General features: G+C 40.9%; 1 protein-coding gene across 2 annotated transcripts in view; it reads right to left on the reverse strand.

Annotated features, from left to right (window-relative positions):
- The window catches only part of LOC138060898 (zinc finger SWIM domain-containing protein 6), a 116,568-nt gene that overhangs the window by 74,155 nt on the left and 28,167 nt on the right, over positions 1-14,246 (reverse strand). The gene's annotated exons all lie outside the window — the stretch shown is intronic.

The following is a 14,246-nucleotide window of genomic DNA, read 5'->3' on the forward strand; positions in this document are numbered from 1 at the left end:
CTCCCTCTGCCCCCACCAAGGTTTGAGACAAGAAGAAATCCCCTTTTAATTCTCCCCTCTGTTTCTGACCCACAGCTAACTGCTTTGCCACTGCTAAGTAATACCAGCTGGGGCAGCTATGGACGGAAGCATTATTCACTTGCCCTGGGCTTCAGAAGCTGAAGTCTATGGTTCAGTTTGCACAGGTTGTCTAGATTCCATCACCATCTCTCCAGTGATGCATACGCATCTAAATTCAAATGTAGCACAGGCCAAAGTTTAATTTAATGTTGTTGAGAAGAGGGAGGCAGAATTGTTTTGAAATTCTCCCTGAAAAGGAGCCTGTTGTATTAGAACAAAGCAGCTTGTTTCTATCGTTCCTTTGTTTGACAAGTTTGGGCTGGTTAGAAAGGTCATTTATGCCTCAAAGCATCAAATTAACATTTGAGGACATGAATTTTAAAAATGGCTATTTGCTTCTGCTCTCTGAATTGCTAATGCTTAAAAGAAAAAGAAAAAAAAAAGGAAAAAAGAAAAAAGAGACTTGGTCAGACCCCAAAAGGAAAGAGAGCCTTTTCTTCAGGCAAACTAGGCGTTGATTTTACATCCATGTCAGCACAAGCTGACTATATCTTAATTAAACCTCAGAAATTAAGCAGGTAGTTGAAATGGTGTCAAACAAAAATATCATCTAATTACCAAAGAAATACTATTTGGCATATCATACACAGTTTCCTCCCTCCCCTGCTCCAATACTCACAACGTGAAATCCCCACTGACAGCAGCAACTCCCTAGCATGCTTTGCACTGACTTGTAATCTTTAACACAACCCTGCTCTTGCTAGCCCTGATTTTAATAAACTCTCTACTCGTAGCACAAATAAAATTTTAAGTGTTGAGTTTTTGTTTTTTTTTTTTTAAGAAGTAAACAAAGCCTATGGGCTTTTAAACTAGATACTATAAATATTTGGGACCAAGTTCTCTAAACATTAGGCCCTCCGCTCCCCATCTCTAAAAGCACCCGTGGTTTTCATCTACTTTTCACAACTAGCATCGCCTAAATGAAAAATTACATCTCAGTGAAAGCCTTACAGGCTTATAAAACATTCCCAAATGATTTTCAAAAATAATCAGGTTGACCTCATAAATTATTCCAACCAGGTACAATCTGAGCAAAAGCTCATACCTGTTCATTTGCTTTCTCAAGCGCTCCGCAGCCTGTTCAGCTGCGTCGCGTTCGTTTCCCCCTCCCAGCAGATGGGGGCAGGAATGCAAACTGCAGATAACGCTCCCTGCCGCACGCAGGTCTTGCTGGCTAAAGGGATTCTAATTTTAGGCAACAAGTCCCAAACAATAGCAGCCCTCGCTCAGCTCCAGCAGCCTGCACACGAGCGAGCGAGCGCGCGTGCGTGAGCAAGCGGCTGGCAAAGCCAGCACCAACTACGCAGGGCTGCAAAGAGCTGGGGCGGCGGGAGGAGCTCAAGGTAGCGCGCAACGCGTTTATATTGGCAGTCGCCCTGGGAAACCTGCTCACCTGCCAGGCAGAATCACCCACAATTCAGGGAGGATTGATTTTTAATGCTCCGTTCAAATGGGAAATTTTTATTTATGGAGAATGAGCCACATCCACAGTCCAGAAAAAAAACCAACTTTAAAAAGTTATCTAAATCTTTTTGCCGAGAAGAACCACCTCTACGCTCTTTCACCATCATAAATATTTCAGGCTCAGCACACCATTAAGCTCAAATACCTCTTACCAAATGCAATGCTTCAGTTCTGGCCAGGGTAAGACTCACAGAAACTCAGATGCTCCACCACATTTTAAAAAGACATTGCTCCCCTAAAAATCAACTAGACAGTACAAGCCCTGTGACAGAGTAATCTGCAGCAACAAAAACATCGCCTAGACGTTGCTAGGCACTAGTTCATAGTAAATACAATTGTAAATTGCTAGTACAAAAACAGCTGTTATTTTGAAGACAGCAAAAAAATGTCAGACAACAGACTCTTACACAAGGGAAGTGAAGTCAAAATTTTCTTCATGTTTCCACCTGTTGATATGGGAAAATTATCTCACTGTTTTATGCCAAAATGGGGGAAAAAAGCAGCAAGTAAGAAAAAAAAAATCCTGCGTAAATCTGCTTATAAAATGCTGCTTTGTCACTTTCCTGCAATTGTTATTTGTGTTATTTGTTGAAACTTCAATGCACGGAAAGGAAAAAGTATTAGTACAGAGTTACCCACAGACGTTACTTCCGAACACAGCAGAATTATTCTTTTATTCTTCTGGCGTGTGCAGTTATCAGCACGAAAAGCCAGATACTATACTTTTGCATTGTCGATTCTGCAACCAATAAACTTGTAATAAACTCCTATTAAAATAGCAAAGTAATTCCAGCCTGCTAGGAGCAACAAATGGAAATTTATGTGAATCCTTTTCCTTACTATTTTTAATTGTAGCTAGCACTACAGTGGACTATCCATTATAAGCAGCTGTGCAGCAACTCTGACTTCAAAGAGCATACTTTGAAATAACCTTTCAGAGAAAAAAATTCCAAGATTGCATGAGGTTGGCCAAAAATAAGCCTGCACTCTTCCGGTCTACTCCTACGGATGGATACTAAAGATCTCAAAGTACTGGAGAAATACACATGATGCTGTATCTCAATGTGCTATTACAGTATCTCTGTGACATAAGTACCATACTGTGATACGAGGATTTGTCAGCTAGTACAAAAGAGCTCTGTAATACATTTCAAGGATAGAACTAGGGTACATCATGTTTTACAGAAATTAATCATGCACACTTCAGCCATCAGAAGCAGTTAACAGCAAAGAATATTCAAAAATCTCTTCATCAAATTGTAACTGAGCAAGATCCAGTTTTTCCTAATTCTGGGCCTCCTACTAAGACAGGCAAACACCTACAAAGTATGTCAACTAGTGTGTTTCCTTTGGGATGCAAACAAGAGATACAGTCAGCACAATGAACTATGTCATTTATATCCTAAAGTTTGTATTTTAAAAAATAACGCAAAAAATGGAGTAAGATGGGCATGAAAAAGTTCAAGTCAAAAAGATACAATCAAGTTCAAAACAAAATACTTTCTGCAGGAACTGAACAGACATTTTAACAACAGTTTCTCAGAAAGGCTCAACTCACTTGTTTAGCTACAGTCCCCTGTGGATATAGTTATTTTATTATCAGAAGCATTAAGAGAAAATTTAAGTAACTATTCTGATGGTCAAGACAGTCTCACACAGTCAAGTCCGCACTGCCTATAACAGCTTTCTGAGCTACATACTGAATTTGGTGTGGGGTTTTCAGAGATAACATATTAGCATTCACTCCCTCATCACTGCTGCTCTACCGAGACTCTGCAGTCCCACAAGACCTACCGGCAAAGGGCACCAGTTACTAGGCCGCTATGTCTCATATCCTGGTGCAGGAACAATATGGGATGCAGGGCAGACAGACTTGAAGCGAAAGCTGCCAAGTGTCTAGGGAAGGAGAGATGGAAAAGGAAGTGATATGCAGTAAATGGGATGGGACAGAAAGGGTGTTTATTTGTCACCACCACTACCACCACATCCAAAACTCATCCAGGCAAGTGATAAGCAAGGAGGATTTGCATTGTCCTCATTCAGCAAACCAGAGGGAGGGAAGGAGGGAGACAGGGAGAGAAAGACTCTGCCTTTTTTTGTAGCCAGAGGGGCATCTCTGTCCCCACACCCCATGAAAATTAAGTAACAGCTGCAAAACAAAACCATTTACTTGCCACGGCACATTAACCGGGGGGGGGGGGGGGGGGGGGGAATGTGACACTTGGTAAATTTCCACATTTGCCTTCTGCAAAAAAGTTCTCCTCAGAATGGCTAGACTGGACTCAGAACAACTAGAAAAGCCTTTTGCTGCACTTAAAACCAAATGATTTTTAGCTGCCCATAATACTCAGGAAACTAGTTCTGTTGAGCATTATTTTCTTACCTAATCAAACAGCAGACTAATTTATTATTCCTAAACTATCCACCAGCTGTGAGGGAGAGCTCTGCTCTCAACTCTCTGGCGGTAGGGAGTTCACCAGATAGGCAGTCCCCAAAGACAGACCTAGTGGGGGAAAGCAGGAAAAGAAAGAAGTGGTGTTTTAGTCAGAGCCTTGCTAAGGCAGTTTTCTGTACAAGCTGCATGTGAGGCTGCCTTTTAGTTAATGCCTCTAGAAAGCAACTGAGACGATGACATGCTCCGTTTCAAACTTCTTTAGTTATGAGAACTCGGACAAGGGCGCAATCGTGCCCTTCTAGATAAAGTAGCACCAGTAGCACCTTCCAGCACCAGTGCCCTTCTAGATAAAGTAGTCAATGCAGGAAAAAAATCAACAAGGTACTTAATACATTGTCAGGGAAAGGAAGATTGCCCACTGAACATAGCTAGTGCGCACACATGGCCTTCACTAGAAGTTTCATCTCTTTGCCTATTGTCCTCTGCCTGTTAACAAGGGGACAACATCTAAAATTACAAAGGGGTTGCTACTATTTTTTCAGTTTTTTAGAAGCATTCTGGTGGTCTGTTCCAACATAATTACGCTGACATCCTACTGAATTCTTAACACGGCATCAATACAGACAGGCAGGACCTATACAAGATAGGATCATCAGCTGGTAAAGCAGAAAGACAAAATAGGGTGTCACTTGGATACTACTGTCCTAGTCTTTCCAAAATCACAATAAATAATATGCCACACAGGACTTCTTAGCAGAGACATTTCTGGACACATTTCCCTTCAGTTTACAGAGGAAGAGCGTTTCTTTCCCACACTGCTTCTAGGTTTCTTTCATTATGAGTCACCATGACGCGGGACTTCAAGGTGCAAGTGCATGGGGCATTGCACCTTGCAAACCAGGCTCCAAAACAGAGAAGTGAAACAGCAGCTTGAGGAACACTATCTACCACAACACCAGTGAAAACCAACTACACAATAAAGATCGCTTCTGCCATGTTAATTCACAGATTTAACAAAAAACAAACGAATAAAAACAAATGGAAAGAAATGCACACTTGGGTAGACATTTTAGTAAAATCCTCTACCTAGAAATGTAATCCATTTTCACATATTAAACCTCTAAAAGTGCATTTCAGCAGTAGTTATGAGACGTTAAGCTTTATGCGGTGCCTGTTCTTTGTGGAAACACAGAACTTCAATGGGTCTCATTGCTCACACCCAATTTCTATACAATATACAGCAACATTTAGGTAGCTTGAAAGCTCCAAAGTCCAGTTTTATGTGTTCTGTGCTGCATTTAACTAGACTTAGTCATTTTACAGCTGAAGAGGAAATCCCAGATTGCACTCACTGGAATGAGAGGTGTAAAACTAGTCTGATTCATGCAGGCAACCAAGAGGCTTCAACGTAGTCAAGCTATTGTATCACTTCTGCCTGGACGCCTCAGACAAAACTTGAGGCACCACTGTGGTATGCACTGTCCACTTGCAGTCACGAAATTTAATCATCATCTCCAACAGACAAGACAGGAAAAGGTCAGAGGAGAAAGCAACATACACAAGCAGCGTGACTCACCCAGAGTCATACAGCACCTCAGTGGTACAGAAGAAATTCATCTCTTCTGACTCCTAAAGCCCCAACCATTGACTAGGCTATGTTTGAATCTCACATTTAGAAGTTGTTTTCCATACTAGTACATCTGGTCTTTTCTGGCACTGTTTAAATCTTGGCCCCAATACCATCTGACAATGAATTTCATGGACTAGTCTTGCCTTGCACAAACAAGTTTTTCCTTCTATTAGTTTTTGTTATCTCCATTCTGCTGACTGTTCGCTCCTTTGTCTTCTTTATTATTATGGACAGGTAAACCACGTGGATGCTACCTACATCTGCAATATCATTCACAGGGTAGGAAGTGGAAGAACAGAAAGAACAGGGCTTTTCTTGGTTTCTTTCGTCTCCCCTTCTCCATCATAAAACTCGGTTAGTCCTTCAGTTCCATTACATATTTGTATTTAAACTCTGAATGGAGTCCTGCATTCTGTTCCGCTCAGTTACAACACGATTAAAGTGTTTGTTTTGTATAAGACTTAGTGACAAGTACACACTGACCAGAGATCTGTGATGAGGAACACTGCCCCAGAAGTTTCGCAGATCTATCAGTGAAGACTAGAATGCACAGGAAGAAAGGTAGTCCAAAGGAAAAAAAAAAAAACCCCGCCCAAAAAACCCTAAACAAAAAAGCCAAGGAAGCCCCTTTAAAGAAGCTGCCTGGACCTGCTTAACAAGCGTCCAGACAGTCTACAAGCCTCTACGATCAACAGTTCTCCTAAAATCCTTCAGAAAAGACACATTTAAGTCATGTTCCATTTAGCACTATTACGAGTAATGCTGATATTGAAATATGCCTTCTGTTACTCTCCTGCAACCTGCATATTTTCCAGATACAATCATATTTTGTATTCTTCTCATAATATCCAAAACCATAAATCTGCATCGAATCTGCGCTACAGAGCTGAAGAGAACACAATCCAGAAGACAGTCAAATCTAAAAATAGACTGGTTTTATTCATTATGAACAGAAAACTTTACACCTTTTCATCCTAGAAATGTATTTATACAGAAGTTTTCCCTTAATTTAAAAAAGGGCCTGTGAAGGCACAGTGGCATCCACGCTGCTCCAGTTCTTCTGGCTGTAATTCATACCAGACAAGTCATTTCCTTATAAAGGGCAGACAAGACACGCACAGGTTGCTACCTTCTGCTTCAAAATCCTTGCTGGACTGAAGACAGCCAGAAAGCTAAGAGGGAGAGGAGCTCCCGTTCTGACAGCGGAAAATATACACCGCCAGGGAGCGAGGCCGAAGTATTTCCCAAGCTCCTCCAACCCTGAAACCACAAAAGTTCAAGGCGGTCTTTCGCTGCCCTCCTCACCTCTTCAACCGATCGTCTGAAGTCCTGAAAAGGAAATACGAAAACAGACCTTGGGCTGTTGGGGGAGGGCGGGTATTATTAATTGTTTTCAGTTGCACTACCACTTCGCCTTCATACTGCGGGCCACGGTGCTACAGAGCGAGACGAAGAGGTGGGGAAAAGTGCCAGAAAGCCCGTAAGATCTCCACAAAACAAGAGCCGTGCAGAGAAGACGGCCTTTCGTCTGGGCAAGGGCGGAGGCGTCCGGCATGGGTGCTGGCGCGTGGGGCCAGGCACCCCTCAGCCACCCACGACGGCGACGGCGGCAGAGGCGGCGGGGCCCCTCCGGTGCTGTCAGCCCGCCTGGCCCTCGGCTGAACCGCCTGCGCTGACGTCAGCTGGCGACTGAGGCAGCATTCCTGAACAGTGCAGACAAACCCACTGGTGGGAAGCTTAGAAAGCCCTCAGCTGTAGTGAAGAAAGCAAAGGCTTGGCTGGAAGCCAGACTACTGAGCTCAGCATTTTGTAATGCACTTCCTTTTTACTTAACAGCTTGCATAATGCCTTAGCCAGTTCCACCTTTAACCCTTTATTTACCCCCTTTCACCTCTGAATAGAGTTTACAGCTGCGGTTCTTTCATGTCACCAGCTCATGCAGTGTTATAGTCCAGCAGTTTCTAGAAATACAGAAAAACAAATTGAGAGGCTGTAGTAACCAAGGAGGTTATCTGCATATTTACTCCTCAAAACTGAATGTCTAAAAAAAAAAAAAAAAAAAAAGAGGAACTAGTCTGAAGTACCACAAAGCACATGCAAATTAAGCAGTACCATTCACAGCCAAAAGATTACCTTAATTTCGTCTATTTCTGCGTGGGGTATACCTGTTGACAGAGAGACACAGCCAGAGGCAGATACTGTATTTTCTGCAGCTCTGATTTTAATCAGATTTATATATAATATATGATGCTTACCATCCTGAATCATGAAAATGTCACTCTAATCATATGGATTCATCCATACAAACCAGCCAAATCGGAGGCTTACTATTTGTGCTGTAACAGGAACCTGAGGGTCTGGCCAGGCTCAGGGCTCCACAGCGCGGGGCACGCCGCGGTACAAGCACCGGAAGATGTGGTTCTCGTCACGCTGAGCTGGCAATCTAACTTAAGATCGAAAACAAGTGGATCTAAAACTAGTGGTGGGGGTGAGGCTAAAAATAGCTGTGGTGGTAGTCTGTTACATACACATACTATGCAAATGATTTCCAATAAACTCTACAAATCTGAAAAAATGAAGGAAGTTTTCTGAAGGCCGTGTCACCTTGCTTTCCACATTTCATTCATACCGTCTTAATATTTTTGAGACTACACATTTTGTATTTTAAAGCTATGAATAAAGCACAGTGTGGTAAATTCCTTTCCCCTGCTGCACCCACACTGCTGTAGACCTCTGGGAAAGCAGGCCCACTTACAGAGTGCTGAACCTAGACGACAGTCCTCTGCTATGGCCCCAGGATTATCCCTGCCCAGACTCTCCCCTGTCCACACACACACACACACACACACACACACACATACTGCAAAAACACTTGCCAGTTGTTTTACAATTAACACCAAGAATGATAGATAGATATCAAAGAGAGCTTCAGTACTCCTGAACTACTTTTTTTAAAAGAACCTGTAAGAATGAAATTAAATACAAGACCTAAAAACCAATTTAACACTGCCCGGTGCAAGTGGCAACTACAGCATGCATCAAATTCACAGATAAAGCGTACTTGCAGTATTGCATTTTGTAACACTCGCTAATCACAGAACCCTATTCTAGACCTTCAAGTTTAGCTCTCTTTTTCTGAATATATGCCATACAAAAATACTTTTCTAGCACATGTAGCGGTTTTGGCCCTTCTAGACGAACAGCTATCCAGTATAGCTTGTCTCACCCAGTAAAGAGCATCAATTTTAAAACAGATTAATGGTCACCCTAGGAAATATTTGTATCAAATTCTTTGCTCCTGATTGTTAACATCAGATAAGTACCATAACTTTACAGATACTAGAAACCTGAATCACATAATGTCTGAGCGATATCAGAGTAAACTTAAAGGTACAGTTGTAACTCATCTAGGAAATAAATTGTTGTCAATGCACATTCACAACACAAGACACCTTGCTGCAATCACGTCAGATGACAAAAGCCCAAAGGAAAAAAACATCTATGTATTTCCCGGAGAGGGGCAAATACAGCGCTGGCAAAGTCTCATAACATATCAGACTACCTTTTTTTTAAATGGCAAACTAAAACGTCTTAAACTAGGTGTTCACGTTTAATTGGAAGAATTTAAGTTGCCCACTTGAAAAAAAAAAAAACCCACTAGCATTCCTCAGAACTGGACAGTGCTCGGGGAGAGTTAAAGCAAAATAAAAGCTGTCTTCTGAAAACATAATTTCCATGCTACATTTCAATTTGGAAGAGATATTACAGAATACCAATTCAGCTCCCCAATACCTGTGCTCCTATATCGTATTAGCAGCTAGGACAGGGAAAAAGAAAGGACATCTGTTCCCTAGCATTCCCTCCATGCTGTATTTGCAATCTAAAACATGGTTGGAAATAAATCCCCTTTTCCAATCTCCTGTAACCACCACCCTTAGGAAGCGTAGAAGCTCTAGCTATCAAGACTCTCCAGAGCTGAAGCTTTACTATGTTAGAAGACTGCAACACGTACGCCATGTATTAACTGATAGTACAAAGGATTTCAAATATTGACAAATACCAAACATTTCTACTTCTTCTTTCATCTAAAGTTTTACAGATGTGTTAGACACATTGCATTTGTTGGCAAAATGGACAACAGTTAACTACTGCAAGTAAAAGCGTTTTATCTGAATGCCTAAGTAACACCAGTATCTAAATGCATGGAATGAATTAGTTCAATGTCTTCCAAGCACCAGGGCACTTATTTGAATAAAAGTTCCCAATAGCTACCGTAACTGCCACAACATACATATTTTAAGGTAAGATTTTATCAGTATCTACAGCAACACAAAAAACTCCAATGCACTAGGGAATGACTTAATATTTGCCAGGGGGGCCATGACTTTTAGTTTTCTCGATGTTTACAAATTTGGTCTCTGCTTTAAAACATGCCAGCTCTGTATTTATCTTGCATTTACTAGATAATTGGGTTGGAAAGCATTTGTTGCTTTATCTGATCTATTCTATCATTACAGAGCAGGATTCACGGATTTATAAAATCATTTATCTTTCTGAAATACCCCTAATGATGTCAGTTCCACAAACTAACTTAAATGTTCCAGTGCGTAACTGACAGCGGTGTTGAAAGGACTCCCATTATTGAGTTTCCACTTTCCTAGCTACAGGTTTTCTTTTGCGGCACTTGCATGTTATTAAAAATAACTCCCCATGTGCTTACCCTCTTCCTTTTTTTCTAGTTATGCTCATAAACCACCTTTTCTGATAAAACACAAGTTGAGAAATATTTAGTATATCTCATTTCTAGACACTTCAGAGAGAGTTATAAAACTCAAATTAATAATTATTTCCAAACGTAGAAGTAAAAAGATATGTTTAATTTTGGATTTAGCCTTATGTCTTATTTATAATACTTCCTCAAGACTAATCCAGGCAGCATCTCACTGAAAATAATGTCATTTTGATGGTTTTGCTGTATCACCACCACAATTATCTCACTAATCCTCAAAAGAAAAAGAAAAAAAGATCATCAGCACCGAAGTCAATCACAGTAAGTGCTCTTTCTGGCTCCCCCTGGGGATTTAAAAACAGGAAAATGACTGATGGTCTACAGACCACTCCAGTTCTAGCAGCTTTTAGTATTACCACATTTCTGTTTCACTACTGGCTTTCCATTTGAAAAAGCTGAACATCTCAATACCAGCACACGCAATTCCCACTATCGGCAAAAAGTTTTCTTACAATAATCCCTCTCTTAAAACGCTCAGAGGTTTCCATTTGCCTTTGAGCTTCTCTCATTTAAAACAGTTAAGTTTTATCTGTGACCCATTTTCAGCCTTTGGATTGTTTCAAACTTCTCTTTTTAGCTGCAGAGAACAGTTTGAAAACTCCAAACCCATAAAGTATTACAAAAGGCAAATAACCAAGGAATTTCAAAAATATCTCCTCGGGTTTTTTAGGTTTTTTAAGCCTTTTGATTTCAGAGGAAATCAGTCATGATTTCTGAACACTTTAGTTGACAATTATGCAATGCTGTGCAATTATGTACCTATTTAGTCTGCGAAACCACACGTTCACGTTTGTTTTCATACAATAGTCCTCTTTTTTTTTTAAACCACATTCTTTTGCATCATATTTTAAGACTAAACTTTTCAAAGCTAGGACCGACCAGTACCGTGAGTTTGTATAGGATCTAGCACAAGAAACAAGATAAAATGATACACAGTGTGCAGTAGAGCAAAGGTAGGTATGGGCAGAGGTGACAGGAAGGCACTGTAGAGGCTATGTACACATGCCCTGAAGAAATCCTTCCTTCAGTCATCTAGAAGCAACTCCTCTATCAAATCAACCAAAGACGACTTTATAAACTCTAAACAAAGCATTCAGACTTTATAAGGTGGATGAATAAGGTATATTAAAAAAGTCTTTAAACATGAACAGTTCAAAACAGGAAATCCAGGGAGGAAAACTTAACAGATGAACAAGGAAGTGAAGGGGAGCAAAAGGACAATTCAGCATGAAGATCATACAGCTAAAATTTCCATTTCAAGAGAAAAGGCTGTTCTTACAACCAATAAGCATCTCTGTTCTTATTGCAGTTACATATAAATTACCAGCCTTGCAATTACAGTTAAAGACAAACTTCAATGCTAAGCTGCACCCTTTTAGAGTTGGCAGCTCTTCACAGGTTCTATTTAGGAACAAACAGAACTCTTGCATTTTATTTTTGCAGACCAAGGCATGGATTTCTCGTGCGAGTTCTGCACTCTCAAAACATCTAGTTCTTGGTCTGTGCCCATCTCTGCAAGCCCATATTTCATTCATAGGAGGCCAAAAAAAGCAAGTTTCAAGTGACCTTACTTGTCCCTTTCTTCCCTTCACTGCTACAATTTGTACTGCAATGGATAGTTAAGAGCATAGCTCCTGCGCATTTTCAAACGGTTTTTACTAAGATGCACTGTGGTGTATTGCCTGCTTTCTTAGGGCTAAAAACGAAGCGTTGTGGGCCAGGCTATTTCAAGAGCTCTACAGCAAAGACCTAAGAAGGAACGGATGCTGCAAAGGGAACAGTCCCACATTTAACAGTCGTGGAACAACACTCCTTCAGCTTTCTCGGCCAGCCTGGATACATTTCAGAAAGCAGGGCAGCAGGTATTCCCTTTTTCCAACCAGCAGAGAGAGAAATAGGAAGAAGCCAGCCCACCGAAGCCAAACTGCATAGCCTCTTTTACATAGAGAACTACATCAGATGAATCAAACCCTTGGAAGAACCACTTTGGGGAAAGGGATGTTTTGTTGTCAGGTGTTTTTCCTCCTCCCTTTAGTTTTAGGTTTGCTCCCCCTTACCACTTTGGTTTTTTGAAACAACTTCAGCAGCAGCCAGGCCCGATGTAACTTAACAGCTGGCTTGCAGAAACTAGACGAGCCAGACACAAAAGGGGCTCCCTCTTCCTCCTTCTTGAAGGGAGATTTGCTGCCTTAGCACAAGCACAGATTAGAAGAAGGAAGGTAATAAAGTATACCTTTAATAGCTTATGATTAGCACTGGGAAATCTGTAGCACCTCAGGCTAACACACTTAAGGGCTCAGCTTCACGTGCACTCCTTTCAGCATTAGCGAAAAGACAGGAGCTCGCAAAAAAGGTCACTCGCCGCTGACACTAATTCTTGTTCCCTTACTCTGACCTCCCAAGTTATACCAAAACTGCTCTTTGATGTTGCGCCCTGACCAAAATCAAGGAAAGGATGCAACTAGGAGGAAAAAAAAAAAACCACACACAAGCCATCTTTCACTGGAAAAGTTCCCTGATCCACATCACCAAAAAAAAAAAAACCCCAAAAATATACAAAAAGAAAAAAAAAGGCCAGCACTTCTAGAGCAACTTCAGCTCCTACCGACACCGCAAGAAACGTGTGGAACCATAGCCTAAATCCTACTTAAGTATATACTGAGTTCCCCCACTGGCCCAACGCATGGTAAGACATACTTGCAAATCTTTAACCTATCTTAGGAATTATTTTAATAGATTTTTCCCAGTTTAAAACATGCATTTGAAAATAAAACTGGCTGAACCAAAAACGCAACAGTTCCCCTCCCGGAGATCGTATGCACGCACACACACAGCAGTAACCTTTGTTCTCTTCATACTGTACTTTCAGAGAATTGTCAAATTCTGAAGAACCCAGAAGCCACATGTTTGTCAGCTAAGCTGCTGATCTCACATGAAAACATCACTTCCAGAAGATTTTTATTCTGAGCGTTACTTTAGCTAATAAGCCACCACAACATAAACACTCCTGAAATGGTCTGAAACTTTCACAAGTACTCTGAGTACACATAACCATACCCTCTGCAATTTTAAGTAAAAGACTCTGTGTTCCAGCTTCTGTGTTTCGTTATGACTTCGTTCGGAGAATATATTCCTCATTTCTCTCTTTCAGAACAGTTGCAAACTTTTAACAAGCATTAAAGCTGTTTCTTGAAACTTCAAGCCTCTACAAAGAGATGCATGAAGCCTGTTTATACAATATACTGGAGTTTACTATGGCATTTTCCAGTCTTTACAGAGAGCTGTTTCACTTCAAATTAGAACCTTTGTCGTATTCCCAGCCTACAATATAGCACTCATAAAAAAATGGATTCATCTGCAACAAAGCGTCACGTAGTTTGAACTGCGAGTCTAGGGTTTGAAGGAGCATCACCACAGGGTACAAATGCAAAGTAAAAATGCAATGGCAGTATATAAGGATGCTCCAGCAATATAACAGTTACAGTTATACACTGGGCAACAGAAAATATCATGCAAAGGAGGAAGTTCAGAGACTTGCATTTAAGTTCATAAGCTGCTAGCCAATTATCTCTTTAAAACAGATTCTTCTGAGGAATCATCCCTTATTACTGCCTTCTAAATGGATCTGAAAAAAATCAGGAAAATTCCTGCCTTGCACCAAAAAAGAAAAGCCAGTTGTTAAAACTGTGGTATTGCTGAGGCAAAACATAAAATGAACAAACAGGATTGCCAAGTACATTAGAACACTGCAGTGTAACTGCTAAAGGGCAAAATTAAGAGGCATTAGTGACTCAAAGCTACCCCAACAAATGCCAAAAAAATGGGTAATATCACATTTATCATCCAAG

The sequence above is a fragment of the Struthio camelus genome, chromosome W, assembly GCF_040807025.1.
Source record: "Struthio camelus isolate bStrCam1 chromosome W, bStrCam1.hap1, whole genome shotgun sequence".
Classification (NCBI taxonomy): Eukaryota; Metazoa; Chordata; class Aves; order Struthioniformes; family Struthionidae; genus Struthio; species Struthio camelus.